Source organism: Mustela putorius, unplaced genomic scaffold, assembly GCF_011764305.1.
Source record: "Mustela putorius furo isolate JIRA1106 unplaced genomic scaffold, ASM1176430v1.1 tig00000174_pilon_pilon_pilon, whole genome shotgun sequence".
Lineage (NCBI taxonomy): Eukaryota > Metazoa > Chordata > Mammalia > Carnivora > Mustelidae > Mustela > Mustela putorius.
In genome coordinates, this window is record NW_025421304.1 from 125,584 (window position 1) to 145,736 (window position 20,153).

The 20,153-nt window shown below is 49.7% G+C and overlaps 1 protein-coding gene across 1 annotated transcript in view; it reads right to left on the reverse strand.

The window, feature by feature from the left end:
• Nucleotides 1-20,153, reverse strand: part of LOC101691954 (signal-induced proliferation-associated 1-like protein 3) — a 207,917-nt gene that overhangs the window by 124,029 nt on the left and 63,735 nt on the right. The window lies entirely within an intron of this gene.

Sequence of the window (20,153 nt, forward strand, 5' to 3'; positions counted from 1 at the left end):
GGAATCAGATTTCCACTAAGCATGAGTGATCACAGGCGTCTAGAGAGGACTTGGGTGCCTGAATTAACTCCCCGAGGACCTGAATTTGGAACAGCCTTCCTTCTCCCTGTGGGCGTCTCAGAGTGGTCAAGGAGACTGCGATTCTAGGGGCCAAGTCCAGCCCGCTGGCACCACACTGTGCTCTGCTGGCCCCAGGCTCACAGGCTGGGGAAATCCTGCATAGCTTGTGAATCCTTTTTCCTCCTGTCACCAGCCATTTGCTGGATGTGCCAACAGTTAAACCCCTTCCTGCACTCCATAAAAACAGCCCGTCAGTGTGGCTGACTGTTGGGTGCTTTTCCACAAAGCAGTCCCCAGATCTCAGCTAATCAGATGGAAGGTAGAACAGTGGTCACTCTACCAAAATAGGTCAGGCTTTATTTGTTAATCCTCTTATTCACCATATATTGAAAGGAAAGAATGAAAAAAACATTATTAGCAGCAAGACCATGTAGGGTTGTTACTCAACCTATCAGTGCCTCAGTTTGCTCACCTATAAAATGGGGATAATAATAGGGGTGTTGTAAGCACTACGGAAATTACTCCATGAAAAATTTTTAGAGCAGAACCCGTCATGTAGTAAGCGTTCAATAAAGGTAAGCTAACGTTTATTCTTCTTGCTGGTGACATGGTAAATTTCTTACATTGAAGGCCCATGAAAAGCTTCAAAACCCCCTTCTCTGCAGAGAAAGGCATTGTTCTGATTCTGGCCACGTAGGGAAGGAAGGGAGCCTGAAGGTCCAGGCCAGGGAGGAGAAGCTGGCTCCAGGGCCGAGGGTCCTGTGGGCAGAAAATGGACTTACTGGGTGCTGGCTGCCCGCCCAGCAGACATTCTCCCCTTTCTTCTCCAGGTGCTCGGTTAACACCACATCTCCTGACCTGCCCCGCAGCTAGGGGTGACCAACAAGAGGTGGGACTTCAAGGAAAATTCCTCACCAGAGCCCTGGAGCCGGACTATGCTTTTGTGCCCATCCCCCCAACCCCAATTCCCTCCTGGCTTCGACTCACTGGCTTGATTCCAGAGGCCATACTGGACCACAATGCCACTTTAAGGATGAAGGCCTTCTGCTGGGGACGGTGAGGCAGAAAGACAGAAGGATCCTGTGGAGCTGCCACACCAGCCCTGGGCTGCCAACCTCTGGACACTTTGCTCACAGGAGCAACGATCTTCTGTGGAATTTGTACTGGTGTTATTTCGACTCTGCTACCGGCAGCCAAGTGTACTTTCAGACGATACTGTGGCCTTACACAGCAGATGGTCAGTGGGAGAGCCTTCTACGCCAGAGAAATCCCTCTAGAAACCAGCCACCATGTAGAGTGCTCACAGGCTTTAGAGGACCCTCGATCTCTTCTCAGCACTGGGCAGAAAGCTAGACGCAGAATTTCCCACTGAACGGGGTTACCACCATTTTGCCTTATGAGGAGGTAAAATAAGAACTAGGGGAGATCTACTGGGTCATTCGTTCAGCAATTATTAAGCACTACTGTACGCTGGACACTGTGCGTGGTAGGGCGCTCGATACAGTAGACAAAGCAGGCACCATTCCTGTCCTTACGAGCCTTACCATCTAGAACGGGGGACAGAAAATAAATAGAAGAACAAATACTTTTTTGAGTGGAAATGGTAAGAAGAACCATTCAGGAAATGCAGGTGGATTTTATGTATGTATGTATTTTATGTATGTATGTATGTATGTATGTGGATTTTAGCTCAGAGCTAAAGAGAAAGGAGAAGGAAGCCATTTGAAAAGTGGAAGTAAGGGACGCCTGGGTGGCTCAGTTGGTTAAGCAGCTGCCTTCGGCTCAGGTCATGATCCCAGCGTCCTGGGATCGAGTCCCACATCGGGCTCCTTGCTCAGCAGGGAGCCTGCTTCTCCCTCTGCCTCTGCCTGCCATTCTGTCTGCCTGTGCTCACTCTCTCCCCCTCTCTCTCTCTGATAAATAAATTAAAAAAAAATTAAAAAAAAAAAAAAAAAGAAAAGTGGAAGTAAGAACACCCCAGGATGTCCATCAACTGAAGAATGGATAAACAAAACGTGACACATCCACACAATGGAATACTATTCAACCAGAAAAAGAATGAAGTACTGGTTCGTGCATGATGTAGATGAACACTGAAAACATCATGCTGAAAGAAGCCAGTCATAAAAGACTACGGACTGCAGGATTCCATTTACATAAAATGTCCCAAAGAGGCAAATCCATAGACACAGAAAGTAGATTAGTGGTTGCCAGGGGGTGGGAGGAGGGAGGGTGGGGGGGTAGTGACTGCTGATGAGTACAGGTTTTTTGGGGAGAAGGGGCAATGAGAACGTTCTGGAATTAGATACTGGCGATGACTGTACAACCTCGTGAATACACCAAAACCCACTGAATTGTCTACTTTAATAAGGGTGGATTTTATGGCCTGTGAATTATACCTCAATTAAAAGACACTCGAGGGGCTACACTGATTCAATTGCTGTGTCGATAATATAGTATCTCATGAAAGTATAAAAAAAAAAAGAAAGAAAAGAAAGAAAAAAAGAGTATCCCAGGAGATGGAGGAGAATGTGAGAGTCTGTTCAAGGGAACCCACAGGAGGCCTGCGTGGCTAGATCGTTGTGGCCCAGCTCAGACACATGCTTGTTATTCTAAGTCTGATGGGGAGCAGGAACGTGACATGTCCTGATTTACATTTGTGAAAGATCCCTCTGGTTCTTGCAGAGAGACTGTCGGGGTTCAGAAGAAGCAGGGAGAACAACGAGGGGGCCGCTGCGTTGTGCAAGGAGAGGCGGTGGTGGCTGGGACCAGGCTGGCGGCGGAGGGATGGGAAGGAGGAGGCTGGTAAAGACGTGAATTTCAAATTGAGGACACGCAGGCCTTGCTGATGGGGTGGCCGGGAGGGTTAGACCAAAAAGGAAGACGGCGCAGGTCTCGTGAGTTTTTCCAGAGTGGTTTTCTGCCAGATTCAGACTGCACAGAACAAGAGCAGGTCACCAAATGTCTGTTAAATGAATTGAATAAATGAACAAAATCACTGCCTGGCTTTTTCGGGCTGGGGACACATTTTTGTATTTTCAATAAAGATGTTAAATTCTCTCTTTCCCCATGTATATATACATATAGAAACATCTATATGTCCTCACCTTACCTTACCCATTCCTGTGTCTCTCCCATCCACTGGCAGAGAGTGGCCACTAGACAGCATCGACTACCCATCTGCTCAAACCAGAAACCTGAGGGTTGTCCTTTTATACATATAGAAACCCTGTGCGGGACAGAGCTGCTAAGTCGGTGACAAGCGGACCCCTCTACCTCTGAGGTGGGCAGAGGAGCGGATAAGCCAGGAAGAAGGCAGCTCTTACTTCTGGTGAAACTGTAGGAGGGGAGAGAGGAAGAGATGCTGCTCCAGAGACAGGAGGTGTCCCCTGTCTTGTTAGAGGGAGTGGGCAGGGGTGAGGGACACGGTCAAGAGGGGGAGCAAGCACCGTGAATAAACATGGTCTAGTCAGCGAGCCTCTATTTGCCCCTTCGAGCTTTCCCTGCCACTGCAAGTGCAGCCCAGCACAAGACAAGTTATAACCCGAATGGGTCATTAGCCCCAATGCACTGCAGCCACACCCATTCTGAGGGCAACACCAGAACCCCGGAAGAATGCATCCTTATTCTGGAACCAGAAATTGGAAAGGGGAAGGCACGTGGCATCTCACAGAGCCACGGCTGCTGCCGTCACAGGCCACGGCGCACACAGTGCCCCCGGTCTAGTGCCACGCAGTGGTCTTGCCGGGGTGTGCCCACCCAGAGCCTTCCTTCTGGTTCCACGCTCCCCACCAACAGGGCTCATCTGGTTTAAGAAGAGGATGTGAGAAACATTTTACGGGTGGCTCGTGTGCGGTGGGCTTGGTTGTGGACGTAAGGCAGGCTCGTCTGTGCTGCCTGTCCCATGAAGCTGCATCTGGAGCGCAGCCAGGGCCCCCGATACCTCGACTTTCTAGAACTCCCCCGTGTTATTCTTACTGGCGGCAGATCTGGTCGTGCTGAACGCTTCAAACAGCTGAACTCTGCATGTTTCATTCTACAAAGACTGGAAGGAGGACAAAGTGCTTGTCATGGTCGGTTAGAAGGGACTTCTCACGCGGTACCCACGCTCGCCTCTCCTAGTCTGACCAAGGTCCGGGTGTGTGTTCTCCAACAGCAATGCCATGGACGTTCCACCTGCCAGCCGGGGCACCCTCCCAACAGGTCCCTAAGGTGGACCGAGAATGAGGGTACGATACCACCACTCAAACACATAAAATGCATAAGCTTTTGTCACTGGACTTTCCATAAGTGGGATCATATCGCTTGACTTCTCTGAATCTTGCTTTCCCTTAAACATATCACGAAAAAGCCTCCAAATCAACGAGCAGGCTTTCACCCACTCTTTTTAGCAGTGGATATTCCACAGTACAGATGTGCCCGGTTCTACTCTATCATTCCCTGAAAAATGGGAATTTTATTTCCAGGGTTTTATTCGTTTGCCACTGCAAACCATTCTGTAATGAACATCTTTTGGTACTGGGGCCATTTCTTTCCTGTAGGGTAGATTCTCAGGAGTGGAGGTGCTGCGCTGAAGGCTATTTATGGAATATTAGATAGTTCTCTTATGGAATGGTTCCAAGATCAAGGTGTAGAACTGTGTGTGTAGGACGTGCTTATCTTTGGATTCAGTAACTCTGGAAGAACACACCTGAAAAATGGGTGTCCTCACGGGAGGGGAACTAGGTTATAATGGATGACGGGATGGGGGTGGGGAGAGAGCCACCTACTTTTCACCGTCCCTCCTTTTGGGTGTCATTTGAATGTTTTATCACGTGCATATACTGCTCATTCAAAAATAAATAAAAATTCTTTTTCAGGCTGTCTTCTAAAGAGGTTGCGATGATTCACACGTCCTCTGGCAGCTGGGAGAGTACTCAGCTGAGCTCATTAATGCCCTACATTTTTCTCCTTCAAGGTTGTCCCCTTCTGACCTCCCCCCCCCCTTTTTTTTTAACCTAGCCGGGGCTGAAACGTGTCAGATTTTACCTTCCCGTGATCCACAATTCCTCCTATTCCACAGCCCTTGGGCGGGCAGAAAGCAGACTTCCCGAGGTACTCATCTTGACAAGGCGGTGTGGCCAGCCCCTCCAACAGTGTCAGAGAGGAGCCCGAGTCAGGGTGGGAGCCAGATCCTCAGGGGCCGGAGGGCACCCACGGCTCTCTCTCTTCGGATGCTTGCAGGCCACACTGTTTTAAACTCACGCTGACTGAGCTGCCCCAAATGCCTAAAGTCTCTCAGAGAGGGCCAAGGAGGAGGCCAGCAGCAGCTGCGGCTGCCCGAGGGACCCACACTCTCAAGAACAAGGCCAGAGACAAGAAATAGGAGGGAACAGGGGACAAAGAACACAAGCAAATCCAGCTCATACAAGTGAGAGGGCTTCTCATTCATCCACTTCCTATAGGCCAGGCAGCCTCGATGGCTTGGTTCTCAACCAACGGCCTCACCAGCCAATGCTTTTAAGCCCCGCCGTGGGTCGTGAGACAGGACACCAAAGCTGACCCCATGCGCAGCAAGGTTCACGCGCTGGGCAGTAGCTTGGACAGGAGCACCTGTTGCTCCATTGCTGGTGGGCACCCGGGACTAACCTGCAGAGGGGACGGGACTGGAGGCGAAAGCAGCTCTGGGGAAGATGGGGGATGGGAGAACATGAGAAAACATCTCAAAATAGGCAGCGGATCCACCCATGCAAGTGGTGAATTCAGGTCCTGTGCTCCCGTGCTGCAGCCTACCCTCGGGTCTGAGCTGGGCGCGGTGCAAGGGAGGGCCCAGCCTTTGCTTGAGCGATTCCCTCTGCCTGGGAAGCCCTTGTCCTTGATCCTTTGAGACCCAGCTCAGCAAGAACGTGTGCCTGTGGGTGTTGGCTAGAGCGGCCTCACTGAGTGAGGAAAATGGGAGACAACCTGAGTGGCCACCAGCAGGGATGAGCAGATAAAGTGAGAAGCAGACACACAATGGAATCTTAGGTCTCTCACTCCCTCGTCCTTCATGGCAAGTTCACTGGTAGGTTCTGTTGCTACTGTCTCCAAAATACATCCTGAATCCGTTTCTTTTCTCCTCTTTTCTAGGCCAAGCTACCACTCTCACTTTTCACCTGGACAACTCCATCAGATCCACTGCTAGTGTCCCAGAGTCCACTCTTGCCTTCCTAGGTTTTCATCACACACAGACAGAGCAATCAAATTGAACAGAGATCATATCAGATAGCTTTCCTGATTAAACATCCTTCAAACCTCATCCCCTTCCTTTTACCCATTGCTCAAATGCTCCCAGCACACTGGCCTCCTTTCCCTTCCCAACTTATCCCTACCCCAAGGCCTTTGCACATTTTGCTCTATCTATTCTCAAGGCTGGCTTCTTCCTGCCAGTCAGATTTCCCTGTGACTGTGTACAGGAGTGAGCGGGCATGAAATCTAATACATGCAATGACAAGGATATCTCATGGACCTAATGCTGACTAGAAAGGCCAGACAGACACAAATAAGCATTTACATAAAGTTCAAAGCCAGGTTTGAGACAGATGTCAAAAGAGTGGTTTTAGGGGAGCCTGGGTGGCTCAGTGGGTTAAGCTCCCGCCTTCGGCTCAGGTCATGATCTCAGGGTCCTGGGATCCAGCCCCGTATTGGGCTCTCTGCTCAGCAGGGAGCTGCTTCCCCCACCCCCGCTGCCTGCTTTTCTGCCTACTTGTGATCTCTCTCTCTGTCAAATAAATAAATACTCTTAAAAAAAAAAAAAGTGGTTTTGCTTGGAAGGGAGGACTGACTGGGAGAGAACAGGAAAGGATAGAAATATTGTTTTTAGAGCTGGTCACATCACTGTGTTGTTTGTGAAAGTTCATCTAGCTACACATTTTCAGCAAGTGCCCTTGCTTTTATTTATTATTTATCTGTATCTATATCTTTATATATATATGTCTATATCTACATCTTTATCTATATACATATAGATATAGTTTAATAAAATGTTTAAAGAATTAAGACATTTTGGCTGCATAATCTTTGCAAATCATTATCCTTCTTCTGATTTGGGAATCCCACCCAGGATTAGCAGAAGGCTGGCCCTACCTCCCCTGACCAAATATGACCAAGTCCAGGGACTGGCTCTCACAGCCTCCCCTGCAGCTAGGCCATGGGTGCAGGATCTGTGTTCTACTCAGCAGATGCATCCTCCCTCCATGGCTTAAATCAGCCTGGAGAACCAGGGCTTATCTACCTTGGCATTTGAGCCCAGAGCTGTGGCTTGGCAGGGGAGTAGCTCATTGAGGCTTGAGGAGCAAAAACATGACCCCCCACACGCCATTTCCCCCCCCCAGCACAACAGCGCAAGATTGGACCATTCCATACTTGGGAGCCCATTCACCCTTTCAAGAAATGTGTACTGAGTGCCAGCTGATTCAGTGTCAGGCACTGTTTTGGCCACTAGGGATCCAGGTGAACAGACCCTAGAGCTAATGATTCTAGTGGAGAAGATGAACAATAAGGTAAGTAAAAGATGGGTTAGAAAAGTGGTACAGAGAAAAACAGAGAAGAGGAGGCGACATACAGACAAAAGCTTTTAGGACATTAGGGAGTTTGTGGGTAGGCGAGGACAGCTTTCCTGGTAGCAGGGAGAGCCCATGCAAGGGTCCTGAGACAGGCTCGGGACCTGGACCGGGGCAAGTGAGAGAACAGAAGGAGGGGATGAAGCCACAGATAATGGGGATAGATCACGTGGGGCCTGGTTGGCCATGGTGAGGACCATGGCTTTTACTCTGGGTAAGATGGAGCCATGTGGGAGGGGTCTCAGCCGTGGATGGACAGATCTGATTGGACGATAACAGAGTTCCTCTGGCAGCTTTCCAACTCCCTCTGCTGCCCAAGATGGAAACCAGTCCCAATGAGAAAGAGAAGTTTGGTCATTTGTGTGGTGAATGTCTGTGAGAAATAAACAAGCAAAAAGCCCTCCACCTACTTCCTCCAACCCATCAAGGCCTCGTGCGGGCTGGCAGGGCTTTGCGACATGATGAACAAGCCACATCACTTTATAGGAAACCAGACCGTCCTCCTCCAGTCACAGGGAGAATCCCAAAGGCAGACGGAGGAGCGGTAAGGCCACATGGCTGGGAGAAGGCCATCTCCAGAACCAGCAAGAGCCAGAATCAAGTCCCAGCTCCGCCTCTTAGCACCATGTACCCCAGGACTCCTCACCAGACCTTTCTGAGTCCCAGGCTTCCTTACAATACACTGGGGAGCGGAGAGGGGGAGTAATTTCTATCCTCGATGGGACTGCTGGGAAGATTAAATGAGCTAACAGGTATCAAGTGACTGGCAAAGTGCCCAGCAGAGAGGGTGGCCCAAAAGATGTTAGCAAAGCTGTCATGGCGAATGAGATCTGGAAAGACATCTGAGGGTGTCCCCCAGACAAACTGGACTCGGACGACATTATGCACAGGGCTGAAGTGCGGGGTCCTCCTGAGGAGGGAGGCCTTCAGAATGGAAGTTTCTGTCTCCTGCTGTCTATTCTCCAGGGAATAACTGCCCAGAACAAGCAGAATCTAAGCTATCGACACCCGCCTCTCTGTGTCAGTGCCCTGCAAGCAGAAGCCCCAGCAGAAGAGACCCTGGCCTGTATCTGTCTCTCTCAGGGAAATGGGAGTCAACGGAGAAGCATGACTGACAGCACAAATGGTAGTCTAGGGCAGTTTCTCGCCTATTCTCCAGTGAGAACCAGCAGTGGGCCCCAGTTTGTTCTATGCAAGGAGGGCCAGGCCTCTGGGGGCCGCAGGTCCACATCCGTGGTTCATGGTCACTCAGCACACACTCACTGGGCTACTTGGAGCCAGATGCGGTTCTGGACGCTGAGATGAGCACAAGGAATGAACAATGACGCCTGCCTCAGAGCTCACGTGCCAAGGAGAACGGGGCACAAGGCACACAAACATATGAGGTCAGATGATAAGTGCTATGAAGAGAAACACAGCAGAGGACAGAGGGGGATGGCAGGGTGCTCAGGAAGGCCTGCATGAGGCAGTGTCTCAGCCATTCAAGCAGAGACCTGAATAAAGTAATGAGACCCTATGCATGCATACAGATATATAATTTTGGATACGTCTGTCTGTATATAAAATACATATACACACACCGCCAAGAACACAACGTCTACTGTGGAAACCTAAAATGAGCTAGTTTTATAGTTAAGAGTATTGACTGGTATTGGCATCTTCATAAAACCTACACTCTTCCCTCAGATTCCAGTATGAGAACTACTACTAAAAGGTGTTCCTTGGGGCACCTGGGTGGCTCCATTGGCTAAGCGTCTGTCTTTGGCTCAAGTCCTGATCTCAGGGTCCTGGGATCGAGGCCAGCATCAGGCTTCCTGCTCAGCGGGGAGTCTGCTTCTCCCCCAACTCATGCATCTCTCTCAGATAAATAAAAAAAAATCTTGAAAAAAGAAAGATTCAGGGGCACCTGGGTGGCTCAGTGGGTTAAAGCCTCTGCTCTTTGTCTCAGGTCATGATTCCAGGGTCCTGGGATTGAGCCCTGCATCTGGCTCTCTGCTCAGCAGGGAGCGCTTCCCTCTCTTCTCTGTCTGCCTGCTTCTACCTACTTGTGATCTCTGTCAAATAAATAAATAAAATCTTAAAAAGAAAAAAAAGAAAGAAAGATTCAATGAGATGGCATGGGTAAGGGACTTTGAATAATGGCTGGCACTCACTGCTTAATAAATTAGTATTGTTAGGGGCGCCCGGGTGGCTCAGTGGGTTAAAGCTGCTGCCTTCAGCTCGGGTCATGATCCCAGGGTCCTGGGATGGAGCCCTGCATCGGGCTCTCTGCTCAGCAGGGAGCCTGCTTCCTCTGCTCTCTCTGCCTGCCTCTCTGCCTACTTGTGATCTCTGTCAAATAAATAAATAAAATCTTAAAAAAAAAAGTAATAAATAAATAAATTAGTATTGTTATTATATTTGATAAATGGGAGTCATTGTTTAAAAGTTTTGCTTAGTAGTATTCCCATTATGAAGTAGCTATTGTTTTTATTACATTACTATTACTGTTTCATTCATTTCCTCAGCTTGCTGAGGAAGTGAATGAAACAGAGTATGTATTTGGTGTATCAAAGTGTGTATTTGGTGAAGGGGTTGCACCTTTAACAAAGTTGATGTAGCCCCTGCCTTTAGGAAGCTGATACCATCAAGAGTATGACTGGCCTCAAATACCCCAGCTGAGGAGTTCAGGGAAGAAGGGTGGTGTGTAGCAGGACCAGGCCCTTTTCAGTGATGTTTAAAGAGAGATCTGAAAGAAGAGTCAGCTTGAGCCGGCCACAACTGGGCGGGGAGGAGTAAGGGGAAGACAGGGAGAAGAGGAAGCATGCCAGGGGCAGGGCACAAATGCCCTGCATCGAAAGAACCAGAAGCAGGCCAGGTGGCTGGGAGGCAGACACAGAGGGACCTGCAGGATGAGGCTAGGGACAGGCGGCAGGCTGGTGCCACAGCATGCCCGCCTCTCCACAGGGTGCTGCTTTGGAAACGTGGACACTGTGTGGGACAACCCTCATCCTCTAGTGGCCCAGGAGTGAATGAAGTTTTAGTGTCCCTACGGTAAAAAAGTACGGCCCAATCCCTGTCCTCAGGGTCTTGCTTAGAGGACTCCCACCTTAGAGGTCCTGGGAAGAGGACACAATAGGCACCCAGGAGAGGTCAGAGGACAGAGTGAACAAGGACCCCATCCCTGCCTATAGCTAATCAACCCAAGGAGAGTGCACCTGGTCTCAGCTGGGCCTGTCCTGAGAACTCCTTCCTGGTCCTGATTAATGAGCCAAAGGGAGATACCTCGTCTTCCTTGGGTTGTGGTAGGCTTGGTCTGAGAGAACACAGAGCTATTCTCTGCGGGGACGTGTCCTGTAAGGTGTACAACTCGGGGTCTGCCGATGGCCAGCTTTCCCACCCAGTGGAAGGGAAGGTAGAGAGAGAGAAAGAATATAAGAGAATGAATAAAGCAGATATGGGTGGAGGGGTAGGGGGTAGGGGAGCTGTAAGGAAAGAATCCTGATAGTGGCACTGGTGCTCTGGTTCCCATCCTCTGGCCCTTCACAGCACCCATCCTCCCCCTCCTGTTATGGTCTGGGCACGAGCAACCAACCCCACGGCGAACCCACCTGGCCAGGGACTGGGTCAGGGGAGGTCACATGACTGGAGTTAGTCCAATCAGAGAGCAGCTCTGATACCTTCCACTGCCTTTGAGGCCTGGATACCTCCCCTCTCCCTCAAGGAAGGGAGTCTGGAACCTGAACCAGTGCTGACAGCTAGTCTGCATCCTCCAGGGCAGCCCGGTTTGAGGAGGACCCGATTATGAGAGGGAAGAATGGATGGTCGGAAAAAAGTGGGTCACTGGTGATGGCCCCGAGCTCCTGGCCCAACCAGCCCAGAAGTTGACCCCACCCCTCTGGGCCTTCCAGTTGCGGGAGCCCATCCTTTCCCCTAGGGCTTGTGGTGTTTCTGTTACTTGCAACCAGGTAACTGCCGAGTACACAATCCTTCCTGCTTTGCTTCTGGTTTTCTTTTCTTTTTTATTTTTTTTTAAGGTTTTATTTATTTATTTGACACCGAGAGAGAGAGAGAGAGAGAGAGAGAGATCACAAATAGGCAGAGAGGCAGGCAGAGAGATGGGGGGAAGCAGGCTCCCCGCTGAGCAGAGAGCCCGACGCGGGGCTCGATCCCAAGACCCTGGGATCATGACCTGAGCTGAAGGCAGAGGCTTAACCCACTGAGCCACCCAAGTGCCCCTGCTTCTGGTTTTCTGAATCATCCAGCACCCTCTGGTTAAATCCTCCTTTTTCACCTGAAGCCCCCAGGTGCTCTAAAAGCAAGTCCAGCAATTCGGCCAAGGACTTAACTTGCCCCGGCCACAGTTTTCCCAGCTGTTAAGTGGGGATAATGATGATAAACACTTCATTGGGTTGTAAGAGGATTAAAAGGATTTAAAGAATACCTCGCGCATTGTACATTCTCAACACATCAGCAATTACTATTCTAAAGCACTGGAGGATAACTGAAAGGTCTCCATCTCCCTCAGCAATTAGCTACACCCCTCCCCCATCTTGTTTGCTGTTTCTTTGTTCAGGTCGGCCAAGGCCTTTCTTCACAAACAGTCCCAAAGAACAACCAGCCCAGTTTCTGTCAGGAGGGTGGCAAATCTAGCCTCAGTGGGAGATCGGGATGAAAGAGATTTGACTCAACTTCTCCGGGTAGCTGGGTGGTGGAGGAAGCCCTCATGAGCTCATTTCTCCATCAAATACAAGCTGGGGTCTAAAGTTTCAAAACACAGGCTGGGGCATGTTGGCACAGTCCCACAAGAGGACAAAAAAAAGAGAATAAGAGCCTGGATGGAAGAGAAGCCACAACGCGGCAGGTTCCGCAATGAACTCTCTGTTGGGAGGAGGCTCCCGGGCTGGCTTCCAGCCACATCCGCTCTCTGCACAGCTATGAGGCCGCAGGAAGAAGGGACCCCCACCACGTCTGTATTTACAGCTGGGAACTGGCACGGGCACGGGAAACTCGGAAATAAACTCGGTCAGGAAGTCAGAACTGGAAGATGCTTCCATAGCAACACCCATCTGGCGCTCCCTGCCCGCAGCTGGAAACATTCAGAGGCGAGGCTTATCTAGAGATGTCCACCAAATTCACTTTTTCCATTTGCACCCAGAACATGTTACTTCAACCTCATTTCCTTGGGGGAGCCTCTGGGAAGCCCCTGTTCTACGGCTCCAAAAAAAAAATCCTATCCGTCTGAGCGTTTAGGACACAGGACACGTCTGTGTGGCTCTGTGTGTTTCTTATGTCTTCTCCCCTCTCTCTGCGGAGAGGAGGACCGTGTCGACCTTGCTCACTGGTAACTGGCCTAGAACAGCTCTTCAATCCATGTTTGCTGAATACATCAATCCCCCGTTTTGTTCTCCGTTTTGTTGCTATTCATAATGTCAGCTGACAAGTAAGCCCCCAGATGTACATGGCAGTGAACTGAGATGCGTGGCAGCTTAGGACGTACTTATTACTGTTACACTCATTTTAAAAATGAGGCTCCTTCTTGAGGTCATAGTCACAAAAGCACTGGAGTTCTTTCATCTCAAGAAAAGGATGGGAGACGAAGTGAGCACATACAGCAGGCATGGGCAGGTGGAGGGGTGGCTGATTAGTACCTGGCCTTGATATTAACAACTTTTTGAGTAGGAATTTTCTAGAGCTGAAGTACATCTCACAAAGGAAGTTTGGAACACAGACTTCTTGGGACACAAACATTAAACAGATGGCTGTATTCTGGGAGAATTCTACCCAATCTCCCCAGAAACCACAGCTCACACGATGCCTTACTTTTAAAATTTTTAAATATTTATTTTAAAAAAGACTTTATTTATTTGTCAGAGAGAGAGAGAGAGAGAGAGAATGAGCACACAAGCAGGGGAGGGGTAGGTTGACTGAGAAGCACGCTCCCCGTTGAGCAGGGAGCCCAACATGGGACTCAATCCCAGGACTCCAGGATCATGACCTGAGCTGAAGGCAGACACTTAATGGACTGAGCCATCCAGGCATCACTCATTTAATTTTTTTAAAGATTTATTTTTATTTGGGGCGGGGGAGAGAATCTCAAGCTGACTCCCTGTTCAGCACACAGCCCAACTTGGGGCTTGATCCCAGGACCCTGAGCTGAGATCATGACCTGAGCCAAAACCAAGAGCTGGCCACTAACTGACTGAGTTACCAGGTGCCCTGTGATTCCGTACTTTTGAACATATTTTTTCTGTTTATGAAAGCGGTATAGGCATTGAAAAGATCATTTAACTTTTTTTTTTTTTTTAAGATTTTATCTGTTTATTTGAGAGAGAAAGTAGAGAGAGCGAGCACAGGAGGTGGGGAGGGGCAGAAGGAAAGGGAGAATGCGCATATATATATATATATATATATATATGCAAACATATATGCATATAAAAAACTTGGGGGGTTGTGCCTAGATGGTTAAGCAGCTGCCTTCAGCTCAGGTCATGATCCCTGGGTCCTGGGATAGAGCCCCACATTGGGCTCCCTGCTCAGTGGGAGGTCTGCTTCTCCCTCTCCCTGTGCCTCTTCCTCCTCCTCTTGTTCTTTCTCTGTCTCTTTCAAATAAACGAGTAAAATCTTTAAATAAAACCCTGGAAAATGGGGGCGCCTGGGTGGCTCAGTGGTTAAGCTGCTGCCTTCGGCTCGGGTCGTGGTCTCAGGGTCCTGGGATCGAGTCCCGCATCGGGCTCTCTGCTCAGCGGGGAGCCTGCTTCCTCCTCCCTCTCTCTCTCTGCCTGCCTCTCTGCCTATGTGTGATTTCTCTCTGTCAAATAAATAAATAAAATCTTTAAAAAAAAAAAAATAAAAATAAAACCCTGGAAAATAAAGAAACGTGCAAAGAAGAATAAAAAGTTATCCATAATCTCCCCACCAAAGGATAACCACTGTAAAGATGTTGGTTTATTTCAAGTCTTTTTTCCTACTATTAGCAGGGTGTGTATAGAGAAGTGGAGAGAGATTTTTTTCCCCCCTTTAAAGTCTCCCACCTGTGCTTTTTGGTGAGATTTTAAACATCAAGTGAAAAGTAATATTTTTAAATGCCAAAATTAAGCCTCTTTACCCAAACTACAGACTTGGAGAGGAAAGACGCTTTGTTGTTCCTCTCCTCCAATTTCTGGTTGCACCTGAACCCAACTACAGGCTAGCAGTTCTCAATCTCAACTGTGCCCGTTCATAACAGCAATTGCCACGGTCAGGACTGAATGAGCTACTACAGAAGAGGCCATTTACAACATCTGACACATGTTCTCTAATTTAAACCTTACAATCCTACGAGGCAGGTATCATCATCATTTCATAGATGAGGAAACTGAGACAAAGAAGGTTAAGTGACTGGGGGACCTGGGTGGCTCAGTCGGTTAAGCATCTGCCTTAAGTTCAGTCGTGATGCTGGGGTCCTGGGATGGACCATGTTCCATGTTGGATGCCCTGCTCAGCCAGGAGCCTGCTTCTCCCTCTCCCTCTGCCTCTCCCCACCGCCTTTGCTCTCTCTTTCTCTTAAATAGATAAAATTTGTAAAAAAGGTTAAGTGACTTTCCCAAGGTCACTTGGCTGTTAAGTGGTGGTGTTGGGATTTGAACCCAGGCCATGTGACTCAGTTGTCCCCCTTCCCTGGTATACACTGCTCAAGACCTTGGCAACAATGACATCAACTGTGAGCTTCAGGGCAAGGTTTCCAATGTCCCTATTGCCAAGTGTGTCATCATGATTATTCATACTTCTCTCCAGACGAATTTTGTTTCCTAAAGGAAATGAGAAATTGCGGAAATTCAGCAGAAGTGAGACAGCCGGAAACTATAGTTGACCACATCCACATGTGGGTCTCCTGTGGGGCTGCCTAAGAAACATTCTTAAATGATGACCTTTCTCGAGGGTCTAGGGTCAGCTCCGGGCCTTTACCCTCTGCCAACTAAGACCCCACCCAGCACCAGATGGGATGGGAAAGCCCCTCCCTAACTTCCCTGCAGAACAAACCCGGCTGGAAAACTCAACAGCCCGCCACCTACTTACATGTCAGTCTGGAAAAGGGGCTGGGGACAAAGCCTGTCTGGCAGGGTTGGCCAAGGCCTGATCTTGTGGGTTCAGAAGACTAGGGGGTCTGGGATCAAGATCCAGTCACTGCAAAAGGAGGCTTGGCTGGTTCTGTTTTGGCCACCAGCACACAGGTCCTTGGACATGAGCAGCTCTCGTGACTCCCTCCACCCCCTGGCACAACCACACCTCCAAAAGGGGGGTTTCCCAGGAGTTAATCACTAGGGTGTCTGTCATCCCACTTCCCCACAGAGGGAAGAGAAGGCCTTCATTTCAGAACAAGAGCGCTGAATGCCCTGGTCAGATGAGAAACTGCTGCTTTGGGCCTGAAAGCCACTACCCTTCCAGAAGCTGAGCCCAAAGGATCTCCCCACGAAGGGGTTCCAGGGAGAGAAAGACCTACAAGACTGTCATGGATCCACTGGGTCCTCCAACTGCCCATGGGCAGCAGGAGTTAAGTAGTTGTTTAGGCTGTGTGTGTGTGTGTGTGTGTGCGCGCGCGCATGGGTGCTGGGGACTGAGTGGGCAGGGTTTGTTTTGTTAACAGTCTTAAAAAAGGTAGAGGGAAAGATACAGCGAACTCCCGTGTCCTCTAACCCAGATTCAATAATTACCAAGATCCCGCCCACAAGCGTCACCGATTCTTTATCTATCTGTTGCTCCCCTCCCCTCCTTCTTGCTGAAGGAAAGTCCCAGACATCAGGTTGTTTTACACGTTACAGTTTGCAGCTCTGAAAAATATGGATTTTCTTATGTGTCCATAACATCAGGCTGGTTTCGTTACGGATCAAGAGAACAAGGAATTTTTCTCCAGGAAATAAGACTCTCAAAGGGAAGTGTTGACGAAGGAACAGGGAAATGGGTCATCTCGTCTTCTACTGATGAAGTAATGGCTTTCTGGAGGGCCACTTGGCCATACAAACCCCAAAAGGCTTAACAACCTGTGTGTGCCTTCTGACTCAGCTTTTCCACTCGTGCGCTCATCGAGAAAATATCTGCTGATGTCTACCATGTACCTGGCAGTGTGCCGAGCACTTGGCTCCCTGGTTCACATGTGGAAATGGAGGCACAGAGAAGTCAAGCTGCGTGCCCGGGCTTACACCACTCTGATGGGCCAGAGCTGCTATCCGAACTCCAGCCATCTAGGTTTCACAGGTAACACCGGGTCCCAGCAAAGTGGCATCTTGGGCCTTCCACTGGGGAGGCCACTGCTCTAGGATCCACGGAGTGCTCCCTACCCATCCTCGTGAATGCTGATTAGGTGCAATCTGCCCTAGACTCCACGTATGACGTAAGGATGGTCACAGGAGTCCCCCTTTTGCAAATTAGGAAACTCAAGTACAGAAGTTGTAGGCACTCAACACAGATCGCACATGTGCCAGTGGACATATGTTGTGAGCCTAGCTTCTCTACCTTTTCATTCAGGAGGCTCCCTCTCCACCTGCTGTCACCCTGCTCCACCATTCTGGCAAGGCTGTGGCCCTAGGTTCATCCTTCATCCCACCTTTGGGGATGGGCACAGGACCTGCTGCTACAGACCAAATGCATGTCTCCCCCAACCCCCATTTGTATATTGAAACCTCATCTCTAGTGCGATGGTACGAAGAAATGGGACCTTCAGGAAGTGATTTGGTCAATCTCATTCATGCTCTTATAAAGAAGGTTCCAGAAAGCTCCCTTGCCCTGAAAGATAGTCATCTATGAACCAGGAAGCTGGCCCTGAGCGGACAACAGATCTGCCAAAACCCTGATCCTGGACTCCCCAGGTTCCAGGACAGTGAGAAAATTTCTAGGGTTATAAGCTACCCGATCTATGGTATTTTCATTATAGCACATAGAATGGACTGAGATCCCCAACTTGAGTCTTCCCTAGGCCTTGTGTAAAGATGTTGAAGACAAGAAATCCTCTTTTCCCCAGGTTTATAAATCAGGAGGATCTGCACCTTAACCCTGCGTGTGTGGACAGGGAAGCCAAGTGGAGCAAGGGAGAGAAACAGAGCCTCAGTGACATGTTTGAGCCTCCTACCTGGGCTGGCTCTGAAGCTTCTCTCCTCCAAGCTTCCCAGTGACGTAAGACCAACTGATCTTACATCCCAAGGAGCCTTGGTTAATCTACCCGGCATGCACTGTCCCCTGCCCATTTTCATTCATGCTGGGGGCCACCTTCCTCACACCATGTCCCTTGTACCTGGCGGAAGTCCTTTCAAAGGCCAGTACCATTGCTGAGCCTGATTCTTTACACACTCCTTCCTCTCCTCTCCAGCTCACTCCCCTTGCCCATGCCTGAGCAGGATCTCTGTCTTCCACGTCCCTGCAGAACCTGGTGCATGCCTCTCATCACCCTGCATTATGACTGTCTGGGTGTCCCCTGCCAGGAAGGCAGTACCAGGCAAGGGTGAAGACCGTGGGTTCCACAGGAGGAAAGATGTGAGTGCAGATCCCTGCTCTGACATACAAACTCTACAGAGACTGAGGCAAGCCATCTTCTCCTCTCTCTGCTCCTGGATTTTGTTCATCTGGGGAGGTGGGTAGTAACAGTACTGGCTGTGTGGCTTACGGTCACTCCAGACCCTTGTCTCTTGGTGCCTCTCACTACAGAGATATCTGCTTCTTCAGCCTCCCCTATAACCAGGGACAATCACTGGTCCCTTCACAGCCAATGAGAAACAGAGGTCTGCTGGGGTTAGGAACGTTTATGAGGACATGTTCCCTTTGGAAAGGAAAGACACAGGGAGAGAAAGCCTTTTCCCCTGCCGCTCTCCCCTGCTTGGGATACTGTGTGTAAGGATGTGACCCTCAGGCTGGGGCAGCTATCCTGTGACCACACAACGGCCAACGTTGGGATGATACGGATGTCCATGAGGGCTGCGGAATAGAGAGAAAGCACCCAGTTTTCCAAAGTGTCGCTGAGCCTCTACACTGGCCACAGAGCTTATCTCTGTCACACTCTGCAGAGAGAGAATTCATCATCTCCATCACTTAGCCAAGCATTACCGGCATCTTGGCACCTGTGTCCCAACCAGCAGATCGCCTCGTAGAGTAAGGGTTCAGTGCCATCACGTGTGCAAAGAGCAGAGGAGAAGGGAGCAAACGGGGTGGGGGGGTGACGGCTCAGCAACCCCCTGAGGGAGCTCAGCCTTTCTACATCTGAATGCCAAGAGTAAAGCCCAGCTCAGATCGGTTCCTCCTACCATCACGCGCCCCAGCCGCTAGGATCTTCGCGCACCAGCTCCCTTTTTGCCGCGTCCATTCCCGGACCACCTGTGCTATCACTTACTCTGCAGTTTTCTTTAACTGCATTCACGTTTATTTTGGCTTACATGCCAACGTTAGCCTCACCCAAAGCAGAAATAGCCATGGAACACTGGGTTTGATGTGCTATTGAAATTCTTTTCCTGTTACGCATTAAAATAAAAGTACAACTATTAAAATGTTTAAAGTGTTTATTCATACACCACCTCAAATTATCTCGTGGAATGATCTGACCTTGGGAAAGCTGTCCCTGTGGCAGTAAGACATCATTCCTAGTCAGCGCGCTCTTCCTCCCCCCTGCCTTTGCACGTTCTCTCTTCACTTACATTCTAGCAACACGGAAGCTCGAATGTCAGCTCTAAGTAACCCTACCAGAGGGAGATCTCTCCCAAGCTCCCTCCTCAGGGTGCTGTTCCCCTGGAATATATCCACGGTTTATACTTGCTTCCTACACTGTCTTCTGGGATGGGTTACCAGTAACAGCAACAAGGCCAATGTGCTCTGCTCGAGGACTTTCTCTGTGCCAGGTGCCACTTTAAGGACTTTATAGAGATTAACATGATATCAACCGGCACCAGGTGAAACAGGTGCTAACACCCCCACTTCACAGATGAGGAAACTGAGGCTCAGAAGGGATTCAGTGCCTTGCTCAAGGTCCCACTGTTCGGATATGACACAGAGAGGGCTGGATCCAGGGGACTGATCTGGGGCCTGCCCTCCTGACCACCTCGCTACTCTGCTGTCCCCACAACAGCCAGCACTGACCAAGTTCTATGCTGACAGGACACTGCCATGAGCAAGTCTGAGGAAATCACCTCAAGTCAAGTAGCTGGGAACACCTGCAACCCAGGTCTGCCAACTCTCGTGCTCGCTCTCGCCCTGCACAACTGACCACAGAGCCAGCATACAGCTCAACCTGAATAGAACCTTTACTCCTTTACTCCTGGAGGTCATGGTGCACACCTCTACTCCCTGGCTTTCCTCACTGTCCCCTTTGAGTCTGTATTACTCAACTCGGAGAGGCCAACTCTCCTCTGAAAAGAGGAAGAGTCCCTGATACGACCAGAGCCTCCCATCACCATCCCTCGCGCCCACAGGGGAGGTGGCTGACCCAACAGTAGCTTTCTGTGGAAAAGAAAGGAGGTGGAAGGTTTCTCCTCACCTGGTTGCTGGGTCCCAGGCCCACATTCTCAATTCACCGTC